The sequence below is a fragment of the Dryobates pubescens genome, chromosome 15 (genome assembly GCF_014839835.1).
Source record: "Dryobates pubescens isolate bDryPub1 chromosome 15, bDryPub1.pri, whole genome shotgun sequence".
In the NCBI taxonomy this organism is placed as follows: domain Eukaryota; kingdom Metazoa; phylum Chordata; class Aves; order Piciformes; family Picidae; genus Dryobates; species Dryobates pubescens.
The window spans coordinates 23,655,113-23,667,573 of record NC_071626.1 but is presented as its reverse complement, the minus strand read 5'-3'; the positions used below and the strand labels follow the sequence as shown (position 1 = coordinate 23,667,573).

The 12,461-nt window shown below is 46.5% G+C and overlaps 1 non-coding gene across 1 annotated transcript; it reads right to left on the bottom strand.

Moving 5' to 3' along the window:
• Positions 1–6,198: 6,198 nt before the first annotated feature.
• Positions 6,199–6,310, bottom strand: TRNAL-CAA (transfer RNA leucine (anticodon CAA)). The gene is made up of 2 exons: positions 6,273–6,310; positions 6,199–6,244 (listed from the first exon to the last, which is right to left on the bottom strand). It is a non-coding gene; the product is annotated as a tRNA-Leu (tRNA).
• Between the last annotated feature and the right edge of the window lie 6,151 nt (positions 6,311–12,461).

Sequence of the window (12,461 nt, the reverse complement as noted above, 5' to 3'; positions counted from 1 at the left end):
GTTTAGGAAGAGACTGGATGGGGTGCTTGGTGCCATGGTTTAGTTGATTAGATGGTGTTGGGTGATAGGTTGGATTGGATGATCTCAAAGGTCTTTTCCAACCTGGTTAATTCTATTCTATTCTATTCTATTCTATTCTATTCTATTCTATTCTATTCTATTCTATTCTATTCTATTCTATTCTACTCTATTCTATTCTACTCTATTCTATTCTACTCTATTAGATTCTATGATAGAATCCTAGAATAGTCGCAGTTGGAAATGACCTTTAAGATCATCAGGTCCATCCAAAAAGGATTGGATGTGGCACTTGAAACCATGGTTTAGTTGTGAGGAGGTGTTGGGTATTAGGTGTATAGGTTGGACTTGATCTCTGAGGTCATTTCCAACCTGGTTAATTCTATGATTGAAGTCTCCCTAAGCTACCTTTTGTAGCTTTTCTGGTGTTCAAGATACTCGAAAGATTGTGCTGGTGAGGCCTGGCAGCAGTGGCGTCTGGTTTTGGACTGCAGAATATTTGATGAAAGGTGAAGGAAATGGTGCAAATGAAGGGGAGGACAACAGTGCTGTGTGCTGTGCACTAAGAAAGGAAACTTCAAACAGGGGCTTCACATGACCAAGAGTGTGAAAAAGTGTCTTGCAAGAGTTTAAGTTTCTTCCATCATTGACGATTGCAGTTCTGTGACTTATTTCCAGCCATTGTATGAAACCAGTAGTTCTTTAAGCAACTGTTAGGATAATTTCCTTTTCTTTCTCTCCTGTTTCTTCATCCAAATATAGTTACTGATATTTTAAGTCTTTAGTTTTCTACCAAGGTTAAGGTCAAAAAAAGTGACTAAAATGATAATTACTGAGAATATTCTAAATTCAGATTGTTTGGCTTCTGGAACAAAAATCAGCTTGTTTCAAACCATATTTAGAAGCTGAAGAGACAGCTGAAGACCCTCTTATCCCACTGTAAAGGCTTCTGGAAAAGGCTCCATAGAATCATAGAATTGTTAGGGCTGGAAGGGACCTCAAGGATCATCCAGTTCCCATCCCTGCTGCCATGGACAGGGACACCCGACAATACATCAGGTTGCTCAGAGCCACATCCAGCCTGGCCTTGAAAACCTCCAGGAAGGAGGCTTCCACCACCTCCCTGGGCAACCTGTGCCAGTGTCTCACCACCCTCCTGGGGAAGAACTTCTTCCTAACATCCAATCTGAATCTACCCATTTCTAGTTTTGCTCCATTCCCCCCAGTCCTATCACTCCCTGACACCCTAAAAAGTCCTTCCCCAGCTTTCTTGTAGCCCCCTTCAGATACTGGAAGGCCACAAGAAGGTCCCCTCGGGGCCTTCTCTTCTCCACACTGAACATCCCCTGTTGAGATGATGTCCTCTTGGAAAACTTTGGTGCACTTGGATCAGATCCATAGCATTCAGACCACTTGGCAAGGACACTAATCTCCACCCAAATACTGCAGGCCGTGGGAAAAGACAACTTCTGCTTGGCTAGAACAAACCCCTTATGTTCAAAAGAGGGGGAGATAGTATCATAGTATCATAGCATCAGTCAGGGTTGGAAGGGACCACAAGGATCATCTAGTTCCAAGCCCCCTGCCATGGGCAGGGACACCCCACACTAGATCAGGCTGGCCAGAGCCTCATCCAGCCTGGGCTTAAACACCTTCAGGGACAGGGCCTCAACCACCTCCCTGGACAACCCATTCCAGGGCTTCACCACTCTCATGGGGAAGAACTTCCTCCTCACATCCAGCCTGAATCTCCCCACCTCCAGCTTCATTCAATTCCCCCTTAGTCCTATCTGTGACCGTTTGAGGCTGTGCCTTTAAGAAAGGGACAGTGCTGGGGCACTCTGGCTGAATATTTTGAAAACAAAGATAGGTCTAAACGAATTTCATTGGTAGATTGGTAGAATGCAACTTTAAGTGTTAGTTCAGATGGAATCTTTGTCAGTTCCACTCTGTTCTCCCTTTCCATCCTGTCTGTTTCTGAGCAACTAGCCGGAATGACCTTGAATACCAGATAAGCATTAATCTTGCATGCGCTTGGAGGCCTAATAAGAATTCTCTTCCTTTATAACTGCCTTTTCTAACCCTTGTGGGGAAAAAAAAGGGAGGGGGGGGGGGGCACAGGGGGGGGAAACCCTCCTCTGTCCAGAGGAGGGAATTTTGTTGTGCTATTTTTCTTCGCTGTGTATTTCTGTATCTGTATTGTAAATACTGTATATATTGTGTATATACAATCTGCATTCCATATTGCTTGTAAATATAGCATTCCTTTGCTTCTCCGACTCAGCTAGACGTGGTTTCTTTCTCTCTGGGGGAGGGATAGCTGTGTGTTCTCTCAATCCACCACACTATCACTACCTGATATCCTGAGAAGTCCCTCCCCAGCCTTCTTGTGGGCCCCCTTCAGAAGCCCCCTTCTCTCCAGAGAAGGGCAACAAACCTGGGAAGGAGTTTGGAGTACAGCCCTGTGAGGAGAGGCTGAGGGAGCTGGGGTTGCTTAGCCTGGAGAAGAGGAGGCTCAGGGGAGACCTTCTTGCTCTCCACAACTACCTGAAGGGAGGTCATAGCCAGGTGGGGGTTGGTCTCTTTTCCCAGGCAACCAGTGACAGAAGGAGAAGACACAGTCTCAGACTGCACCAGGGGAAGCTTAGGCTGGAGGTTAGGAGAAAATTTTTCCCAGAAAGAGTGATTGGTCCTTGGAATGTGCTACGCAGGGAGGTGGTGGAGTCACCATCACTGGAGATGTTTAAAAAAGCCTGAATGAAGCAGTTGGTGCCATGGTTTAGTTGATTAGATAGTATCACAGTATCACCAAAGTTGGAAGAGACCTCAAAGACCTTTGAGATCATCAAGTCCAATCTATCAACCAACACTGTCTAATGAACTAAACCATGGCAATAAGTGCCCCATCCAGTCTCTTCCTAAACACCTCCAGGGATGGTGACTCCACCACCTCCCTGCGCAGCACATTCCAAGGACCAATCACTCTTTCTGGGAAAAATTTTCTCCTAACCTCCAGCCTAAACCTCCCCTGGCACAGCTTGAGACTTTGTCCTCTTGTTCTGGTGCTGGTTGCCTGGGAGAAGAGGCCAACCCCCACCTGGCTACAGCCTCCCTTCAGTTGTAGAGAGCAAGAAGGTCTCCCCTGAGCCTCCTCTTCTCCAGGCTAAGCAACCCCAGCTCCCTCAGCCTCTCCTCATAGGGCTGTGCTCCAGATCCCCTCCCCAGCATCGTTGCCCTTCTCTGGACACATTCCAGCATCTCAACATCTTTCCTAAACTGAGTGACCCAGAACTGGACACAGGACTCAAGGTGTGGCCTAACCACTGCTGAGCACAGGGGCAGAATGTCTTCCCTGCTCCTGCTGGCCACACAATTCCTGATGCAGGCCAGGATGCCATTGGCCTTCTTGGCCACCTGGACACACTGCTGGGTCATGTTCAGCCTACTATCAACCAGTACCCCCATGTTCCTTTCTGCCTGGCTGCTCTCCAACCATTCTGAAGCTGATCTGGCATACCTGCTTTTGAAGTACTAGAAATGTCTGGCAACATTAAAAACAAAAGGAACCATTCAGATAGGGCCAGAGTGGAAGAAGTGTTGTCATAACAAATGAACTGGTAGCTGTGATATCTGGAAAAGGCATCACTGAATGCAAGATGCACTTACCAGAATTAATGTCCCAGGCATAGTATGTAATTTTATGATACAAGCAGTATAAGCTGCTTGTGGCATCAACTCTCCATAATCCCTCTCCCAATGTTTTCTGTCATAACAATAAAAAAAGCAGTTCTGAAGATTAGGTTTCAAAGGCAATAAAATGGTTTGTATATCTACCCAGGTTTTTAGCAATGTATGAGATACATTATTAAATTAGAATCCTTAAGATATATCTCCTCTGGGGAAAAAAACAAAGCGAAACAACACCACTGCTTCCACCAAGCCATCATATATTCTTCCATTATGGATTGCTGTTTACCTCTGCTTTTGGAGGCATGACGCACTGGCTGTGTAATGAAATCAACCTGTGAAATATTCCTATGCTTCTCTCTGTCTAGGCATTCATTGCTCTGTACTATGCATAATCACAAGCCCTGTGAGGAGAGGCTGAGGGAGCTGGGGTTGCTTAGCCTGGAGAAGAGGAGGCTCAGGGGAGACCTCATTGCTCTCTACAACTACCTGAAGGGAGGTTGTAGCCAGGTGGGGGCTGGTCTCTTCTCCCAGGCATCCAGCACCAGAACAGGAGGACACAGTCTCAAGCTGCACCAGGGGAGGTTTAGGTTGGATGTTAGGAAGAAATTCTTCCCAGAAAGAGAGATTGGCCTTTGGAATGTGCTGCCCGGGCAGGTGGTGGAGTCACCATCGCTGGAAGTGGTTAAAAAGAGACTGGATAGGGTGCTTGGTGCCATGGTTTATTTGATTAGATGGTGTTGGGTGACAAGTTGGACTTGATCTCAAAGGTATTTTCCAACCTATTCTATTCTATTCTATCCTATCCTCTCCTATCCTATCCTATCCTATCCTATCCTATCCTATCCTATCCTATCCTATCCTATCCTATCCTATCCTATCCTATCCTATCCTATCCTATCCTCTCTCATGACAAACTTCAGACATTTTCTTTTAACAAGAATAATCTTGTAAAGGGATGCCTAGCCGATGGACAGATTAAGTTCTGCTTCTTTTCTCTAATCACAAGCCTCTGAAATTCCTGTGCGACCTGTGCTGGATTCTGTGGTCCTGGCAGGGGTAGTTGGTCTGGGGGAGGTGGACTCAATGATCTTTGGAAGTCACTTCCAACCCCTAACATCCTGTGATCCTGTGAAATTTTCAGAGAAGCCCATTGGAGGAGATGCTCATGGCTCTGAGCTCTTTTTAACGTTCAGCTCTCATTTTTAATGCAGAGTTTGACCACACAACAATGCTACATTTGGCTTTAAAACTTTTAGGATTGCTTGCATTCTTGCTCTTTACCACTAGAGGACTGCTCTTGGTAGTCTTACTTTCCTCCTTGAGAGAGGAGGAAGAACAGAGAGGTGCTGATTACTGGCAGGCAGATGTCAGTGGAACGGCTTTGCCACAAACTGGTTTTGCTGCTTGAGAGGACACAGTCTCGAGCTGCACCAGGGGAGGCTTGGGCTGGGTGTTAGGAAGAAGTCTTCATAGAGAGAGTGATTGGCCATTGAAATGGGCTGCCCGGGGGGGTGGTGGAGTCACCATCACTGGAAATGATTAAAATAAGACTGGATGAGGAACTTAGTGCCATGATTTAGCTGATTTGATAGTACTGGGTGATAGGTTGGACTTGAGCTCAAAGGTCTTTTCCAACCTGGTTAATTCTGTATCCTGTATTCTTTTGTTTAATGGTGCCTACTTCCATCATTTTTAGTGGTGGCTACAACCCCCTCCCCAAACACTTGAACATTTTGGCACTAGGAATTGGTGTAGACGTTATCTCTTGCCTTACATGACTTTGGAGAGTTGTATGATTCTTCCAGCTACGGAACAGGGACAGAAATGTACTGGAGGATGCAAACACCTGGTCTGAGATGCAAAATCACAAGTAATAGAGCTTAGTAATGCCATAATATTTAAAAAAGAAAACAAACCTATACTAAGCCAATGACCACAAGGTTTGTAGTTGGAGCAGGCAGATCCATTAACCTTTTATCTGGGAGTGCTGCTTTAGAGTAGCACTTGATTCTTTATTAAAAATAACACAGAAAGGGACCTGGGGGTACTGGTTGACAGTCAGCTGAACATGAGCCAACAGTGTGCCCAGGTGGCCTAGAAGGCCAATGGCATCCTGGCCTGCATCAGAAATAGTGTGGCCAGCAGGAGCAGGGAGGTCATTCTGCCCTGTACTCAGCACTGGTGAGGCCACATCTTGAGTGCTGTGTCCAGTTCTGGCCCCCTCTATTTAAGAAGGACATCGAGACACTTGAAGGTGTCCAGAGAAGGGCAACAAGGCTGGGGAGAGGCCTCGAGCACAGCCCTGTGAGGAGAGGCTGAGGGAGCTGGGGTTGTTTAGCCTGGAGAAGAGGAGGCTCAGGGGTGACCTCATTGCTGTCTGCAACTACCGGAAGGGAGGTCGTAGCCAGGATTTTGGTTGATCTCTTCACAGTATCACCAAGGTTGGAGGAGACCTCAAAGATCATCGAGTCCAACCTGTCAAAAAGCCACTGTCAGGAGTGGGATTTGAACCCACGCCTCCACATGGAGACCAGAATTCCCCGATCCAGGAAGGAGCTCCAAGCCTTGAGTCTGGCGCCTTAGACCACTCGGCCATCCTGACGCTTCTCCCAGGCAACCAGCACCAGAACAAGAGGACGCAGTCTCAAACTGTGCCGGGGAAGTTTAGGTTTCAGGTGAGGAGATAGTTCTTCACAGAGAGTTGTTAGCTATTGGAATGTGCTGCCCAGGGAGGTGGTGGAGTCACCATCCCTGGAGGTGTTCAAAAAAGGCGTGCATGTGGCACTTGGTGCCATGTTTTAGTAGTCATGAGGTCTTGGGTGACAGGTTGGACTTGATGATCTCTGAGGTCTTTTCAGACCTTGTAGATCCTATGATTCTATGGAATGTCATCATGAGCTGAAAAAAACCAAACCAAACCAGCCAACCAAAACCCAAAAAAAGCCCCTGTGCAGCTTAAATAGTTAAAATTACACTTGTGCCATGTGTAGTATTTTCGGCAGTGGAGATTATTGGAATCAATAAGGCTGACCAATATGATCGAGTATCGATCCTTTATTGTTCCAGTATTGCAGGCCTATGGTGAGAGTATAACACAGCAAAGTAAAGCATGGAAGGAGAAGAGATAGAACAGGCAGAAGTGCGTAGCAAGGGAATTGTTACAACTTATATAAACTCAGGGTGCCTTGTTGGCATGGACTCATTGGCTCCCTGTGAGTGACCACACATCACACTATTATAGATTATTGGTCACACTACTGATGACACACGAGGTTTGTTGGTGCAGGTGCACGTCCTGTTGTCCCAAGAGAACTTGCTGTGTTTCTAGCTACCAGTGCCTTGTTTTAGTTACATGCTGCAGGCACAGCACTGTTTGGTACACTGCTAGCTGGCTCTGCACTTATGCTGAGCATGGCCTACCACCATGTCAGGCTCTAGGCCTGCACTGCCAGGTTGCTCACACTGCTCCTCGCTGGCATTGCCACATAGTACGGTATACAACGTATTAACTGTTCCAAAGTATTTTACATGGATAGTGTTTTGTATCATAGATCCTACAGTATAACATGAGTAATATATTGCTTGATATCTGGGTTACAAAAATGCATAGTGTTTCATATGTGTGATGAGAAGTGTGGCCAGCAGGGTGAGGGAGGTGATTCTGCCCCCTCTATTCCATGCTGCTGAGACCCCACCTGGAGCACTGTGTCCAGCTCTGGAGCCCCTATTACAAGAAAGATCTGGATGTGCTGGAACATGTCAAAAAAAACGGGCTATGAGGATGTGCAGAGGGCTGGAGTTCCTCTCCTCCAGAGAAAAAGAGAGTTAAAGATATTCAATCTGGAGAGGAAAAGGCTCTGAGGAGACCTTATTGTGGCCTTTCCAGGGTAAATGTGTGTGTGAGATGCTGACTGTGCATACTAAAGGAGTGAAAATCACGCCTGCTTAGTTACAGCCCTCTTTCTTCTTTTCCCCCCTTGAATAAAGCAGCTCACAGACAAAGTGAGATTTCATTTGGATGCTCTCACAAATATCTCTGTCTGGTGTTCATGAGTCTTTATGACTTTTAGCTAAGCTGTTCCATATATGCACCTGTTGCTCATGTAAACATCCTTAGAGCTCCTTTCCACAGCACACTAAATTAGCTTCTGGTCCAACCACCACATCGCTTTTAGGGACGTTGTTTCTGACATGCTGAAATTAACATTAGAGACCTTTCCAGTTGCAAGTTGTGTTGTTGGTATCAACCAGTTACAGCTGGATATTTCCCATAATTCATACTCTAAGCTGCCTGTGGCTGGTTAGAGTAGTTGATTCTAGCTATTGCACAGCTACATGCATTATTTCATGTGGGAACTATAACTATAGTGAAGTAGTTAATTAAGCGCCTGTGTGGCACTTTAGGCTGGGTGCCTCCTGTCACTGTCACATAAGTTACACCTCCAGTGTCCAACACAGTAGGTGGACACAGGAAACAGCCTATTTCTACCCATAAATCCTGTGCCCTATAAATCCATCTGCAAAGTCCTTCTCTTCCTCTTTCTTCCCTCTCTGCTCCCATGGGAGATGTTTCCTGTCGGGTACTGGTGAGGGAGTATCTGAAGGTCTCTTAAACCTGGCTAGGCCTAATGCCAGGAGGAGAAGGAGGGAGTAGTCTCAGACATGGCCAGCCTTAGCAGTGGAGAGGGGAAAGAAAGAGCCTTGGGGTTTTTGGGTATACCCTCAGCTGGAGGAGAAGGGAAGTGTTGGGGTCTTTGTAGTGTGCTGTAAGGCACTCTGTATGCTTTGGGATTCTTTGCCACTCTGCTTTGCAGTTTCTGTGAAACACCTGTTGCTTCTCCATCTAAACTTTCCATCACTATCCAATCCATCTGTGTGATGAGTGTCATTCTTTTGTCCTTCTTGGGGCAACAGAGGATCTGTCCGGCCTCAAACCAGGACGGCCTGAGATATATGTGGGTCAGAATGAAATACAACCATGGGCATCTAATCTCAGAACTCCTTTCACTGGGGTTCTAGGCAAGTTTGGGCTCAGCTGTGCAGAGAGCTGTTTGCCATGTCTCTTAATGAATGTTATCAGGCTGCTCTTCAATTCTGCCTAGGTCCCTCTCGAAGAGGCATTGCACCACCGAAAGACATTTGCAGCTGATTTTTTCTTTACTCCTTTTATGATTTGTGCTCTCTGTTAGTAGCTCTGTTGTGACTTGTTTAAAGAGAAGGCAAATTTATTACTGGATTTTGCAGGAATGAATGACAACACTCTGCTCAGAAGTGTCTCAGTTTACCACTGTTCTAAACACAGGGCCCCTTCAGGTGCTGGAAGGCTCTTCTCAGGCCTGATAATTGAGACTTGAGGAAAGTACAAGTGGGTGGCTGGCAGACGTTCTGTGAAGAGGTTATTTCTTCAAGTCTCTTAAATAAAGCTGTATTTTTCTTTCACTGCTTTGATACCTATGATTTTGGGGGTTAACCAGCACCAAGGAATTGTTGTATCTTCTGGCTTCTCAGCTGGTGCCCCCATGAGCCTCATGACGTAAGAGAAAGAGTGTCACAAAGAGGATCTGGTCACTAGTACAATGGATTGAGTCAGTGCTCTGTGTGCACTGCTTGCATTAAGGACAATGAGAATAGTTTTGTAACACTTTCCCTACCCCCTTCCTGAAGAAAATGGAAAATATATCAGAGGGGTTGTGGCCACGAATTTGAATCACTAAAAATTAGCATGGAGATGTTAAATGTTAAATTGTACCAAATGAGAAGAGCAGGAAAAAACCAAAACCAACCCCAAAAGCGACCAACCAACAACAAACCAAACCCAAACCACACCACAATAAAACCCTAAGCGAACTCCAGCCTCTTATTTTTCTCATCAGGGTCATCCCTATCAGCTGATATTCTGCCTTTTAAGACAGACATGTTACTTCTTGGAAATACTACCTCTCCCATAGTCTCTTGCTCAAAGGGTTCCAGCCAATACATCTTCATGAGGGCCACAGCTGAGTGCATCCAGCCCAGCTTCCCAGGAAAGGGCTAGCCATGCTAAATTCCTAATGTAAGCACAGCTAATGTGAATCAGAGAAAGACTGGGGTTGCAAAGAACCTCTGAAAGTAATTTTGACCATCTTTCCTGCTCAAGCAGTGTTGCCTGGAGCAGATGCTCTGGAGTACAGCTTGGTTGATTGTTAAGGCAAGAATATCTGAGAATGAAAACAAGAGAAATCTGGCTGCTTCTGAGCCTGCTTCTTTCTGTCTCCCTCTGGCAGCCGGTCACAAGCGGTGCTCCTCAGGGCTCAGTGTTGGGACCACTTCTGTTTAACATCTTTATTGATGACCTTGATAAAGGCACAATGTGTCATCAGCAAGTTTGCAGATGACACCAAGTCAGGAGGAGAGTTGGTCTGCACCAGGGTAGGGAGGCTCTACAATGGGACTTGGATAGATTGGATCCATAGCCAATGTTAACAGGATGAGCTTCAACAAGGCCACATGCCAGGGCCTGCACCTGGGTCACAACAACCCCAAGCAATGCTATAGGCTTGAGGCAGTGTGGCTGGAGAGCTACAGGCAGAAAGGGTCCTGGGACCTCTAAGGGCCAAGCAACTGAATATGAGCCAGCAGTGCCCAGGTGGCCAAGTAAGCCAATGGCATCCTGGCTGGGATCAGAAATGCTCCAGCAGGAGCAGGGAGGGGATTGTCCCCTGGTACTCAGCTCTGGTGAGTCCAGTTTTGGGCACCTTAATACAAGAGAGATGTGGAGGTGCTGGAGCCAGGGCAGAGGAGGGCAAGGAAGCTGTGAAGGGCCTGGAGGTGTTCATAATCTCATGAAGGGTGACTGAAGGAGCTGGGGATGGTTAGTTTGGAAAAGAGGAGGCTGTCTACAACTACCTGAAAGGACATTGTAGAGAGGTTGGTGCTGGTCTCTTCTCACAGAAGAAGTAATTAGTGGTAGAACCAACAGGGAATGGTCCCAAACAGCCACTGGGTAGGTTTACATTAGGAAAGGTAGACATTAGGCAAAAAATTGTTCCCATCAGGAGTGGTCAGGCATTGGAATGTGCTGCCCAGGGAGGTGGTGGAGTCACCAAGCCTGGATGTGTTTAAAGGTGGTTTGGATGTGGTGCTTAGGGCTATGGTTTAGGGGTGATCCTTGTGGAGTAGGGTTCTGGGTTGGACTTGGTGATTCTGAGGGTCTTTTCCAACCTGAATGTTGATTCTTAGGGTCAAAGGAAATACAAGAGAACCTGATGCTTAAAAGTAGCTCAAGCAGTACTAGGAGAGGGTGTTTTTTTTTTTAGGTTACATGTTCATCTCTGTGTGCATGAATGCAAAAGATGAGTTACGGAAGGCTGGCTGATGTATCAGAGATGAGGAAAGGCTTGTTAGGGGTGAGTTGCCTATCATGAAGTCTGAATGACTTGATGGATGCAGGTATGGAAGTCCTTGAACTGGTATGGAGCAAACCCTGTGCCTTGGGACTTTTGTTGCGTGCTGCTGTGTTATGCTGCTGTTGCTTAAGGTCCAGGGAAAAGCTGTTTCAAAGGGGGTTTTTATTCAGCTGCTCTACACAAGCTTTTCCTCAACCTACATTTTAATGCTTGACAGCTGAGCCATTAATCAGAGCAGAGTTTTGGGAAGCTTTTGCAGTGTATATGCGACAATTTGTATGGCACTGGTTTAAATTAAAGGCTAGGACTTAGTTTTGAGGCTGCTCTTGGCCTCCTTCCGCAGAGCATGGTGCTGTGCATTATTTTTCTAAAGAGCCCGTAATTAGTAGCAAATGTTTGCAAAATGGTCAAAGTTTGTTGCTAGGGAGCTCTTGCAGGCTGGGATGTGTGAGGAATGGTTAAACCTCATTTAGACCTATTTCAAAACAATTTTTTTCTTAAGCTGCAAGTATAGATCATCTTAATACAGTGTAGTACATCCTGACTTTTCAAAGAGGCAACAGGATAAAGGCATTCCTTCAGAGATAGTTATGGCTTTGAGCAGAAATAAAGCTCCCATTCTCTGAAGTAACTTGCTAGTGAATGAGGCATGAGATAAGAAATAGGACTTCAAATTTAGGTTAATTTTTTCTTTTTTCATAGGTATGCCCCAACAGGATGACATTCAGCAAGTCCAAGTGCTGGGTGCTGCACTTTGGTCACAACAACCCCATGAGGTGCTACAGGCTGGGGTCAGAGTGGCTGCAGAACAGCCAGGCAGAAAGGGACCTGGGGGTACTGGTTGACAGCTGGCTGAACATCAGCCAGCAGTGTGCCCAGGTGGCCAAGAAGGCCAATGGCATCCTGGCCTGCATCAGGAATAGTGTGGCCAGCAGGAGCAGGGAAGTCATTCTGCCCCTATACTCAGCACTGGTTAGGCCACACCTTAAGTCCTGTGTCCAGTTCTGGGCCCCTCAATTTAAGAAGGACATTGAGATACTTGAACGTGTCCAGAGAAGGGCAACAAAGCTGGGGAGGGCTCTGGAGCACAGCTGTGTGAGGAGAGGCTGAAGGAGCTGGGGTGGTTTAGCCTAGAGAAGAGGAGGCTCAGGGGAGACCTTTTTGCTCTCCAAAACTACCTGAAGGGAAGTTGTAGCCAGGATTTGGGTTTGTCTCTTCTCCCAGGCAACCAGCACCAGAACAAGAGGACACAGTCTCAGGCTGTGCCAGGGGAGGTTTAGGCTGGAGGTTAGGAGGAAGTTTTATACAGAGAGAGTGATTGCCCATTGGAAAGGGCTGCCCGAGGAGGTGCTGGGGTCACCACCACTG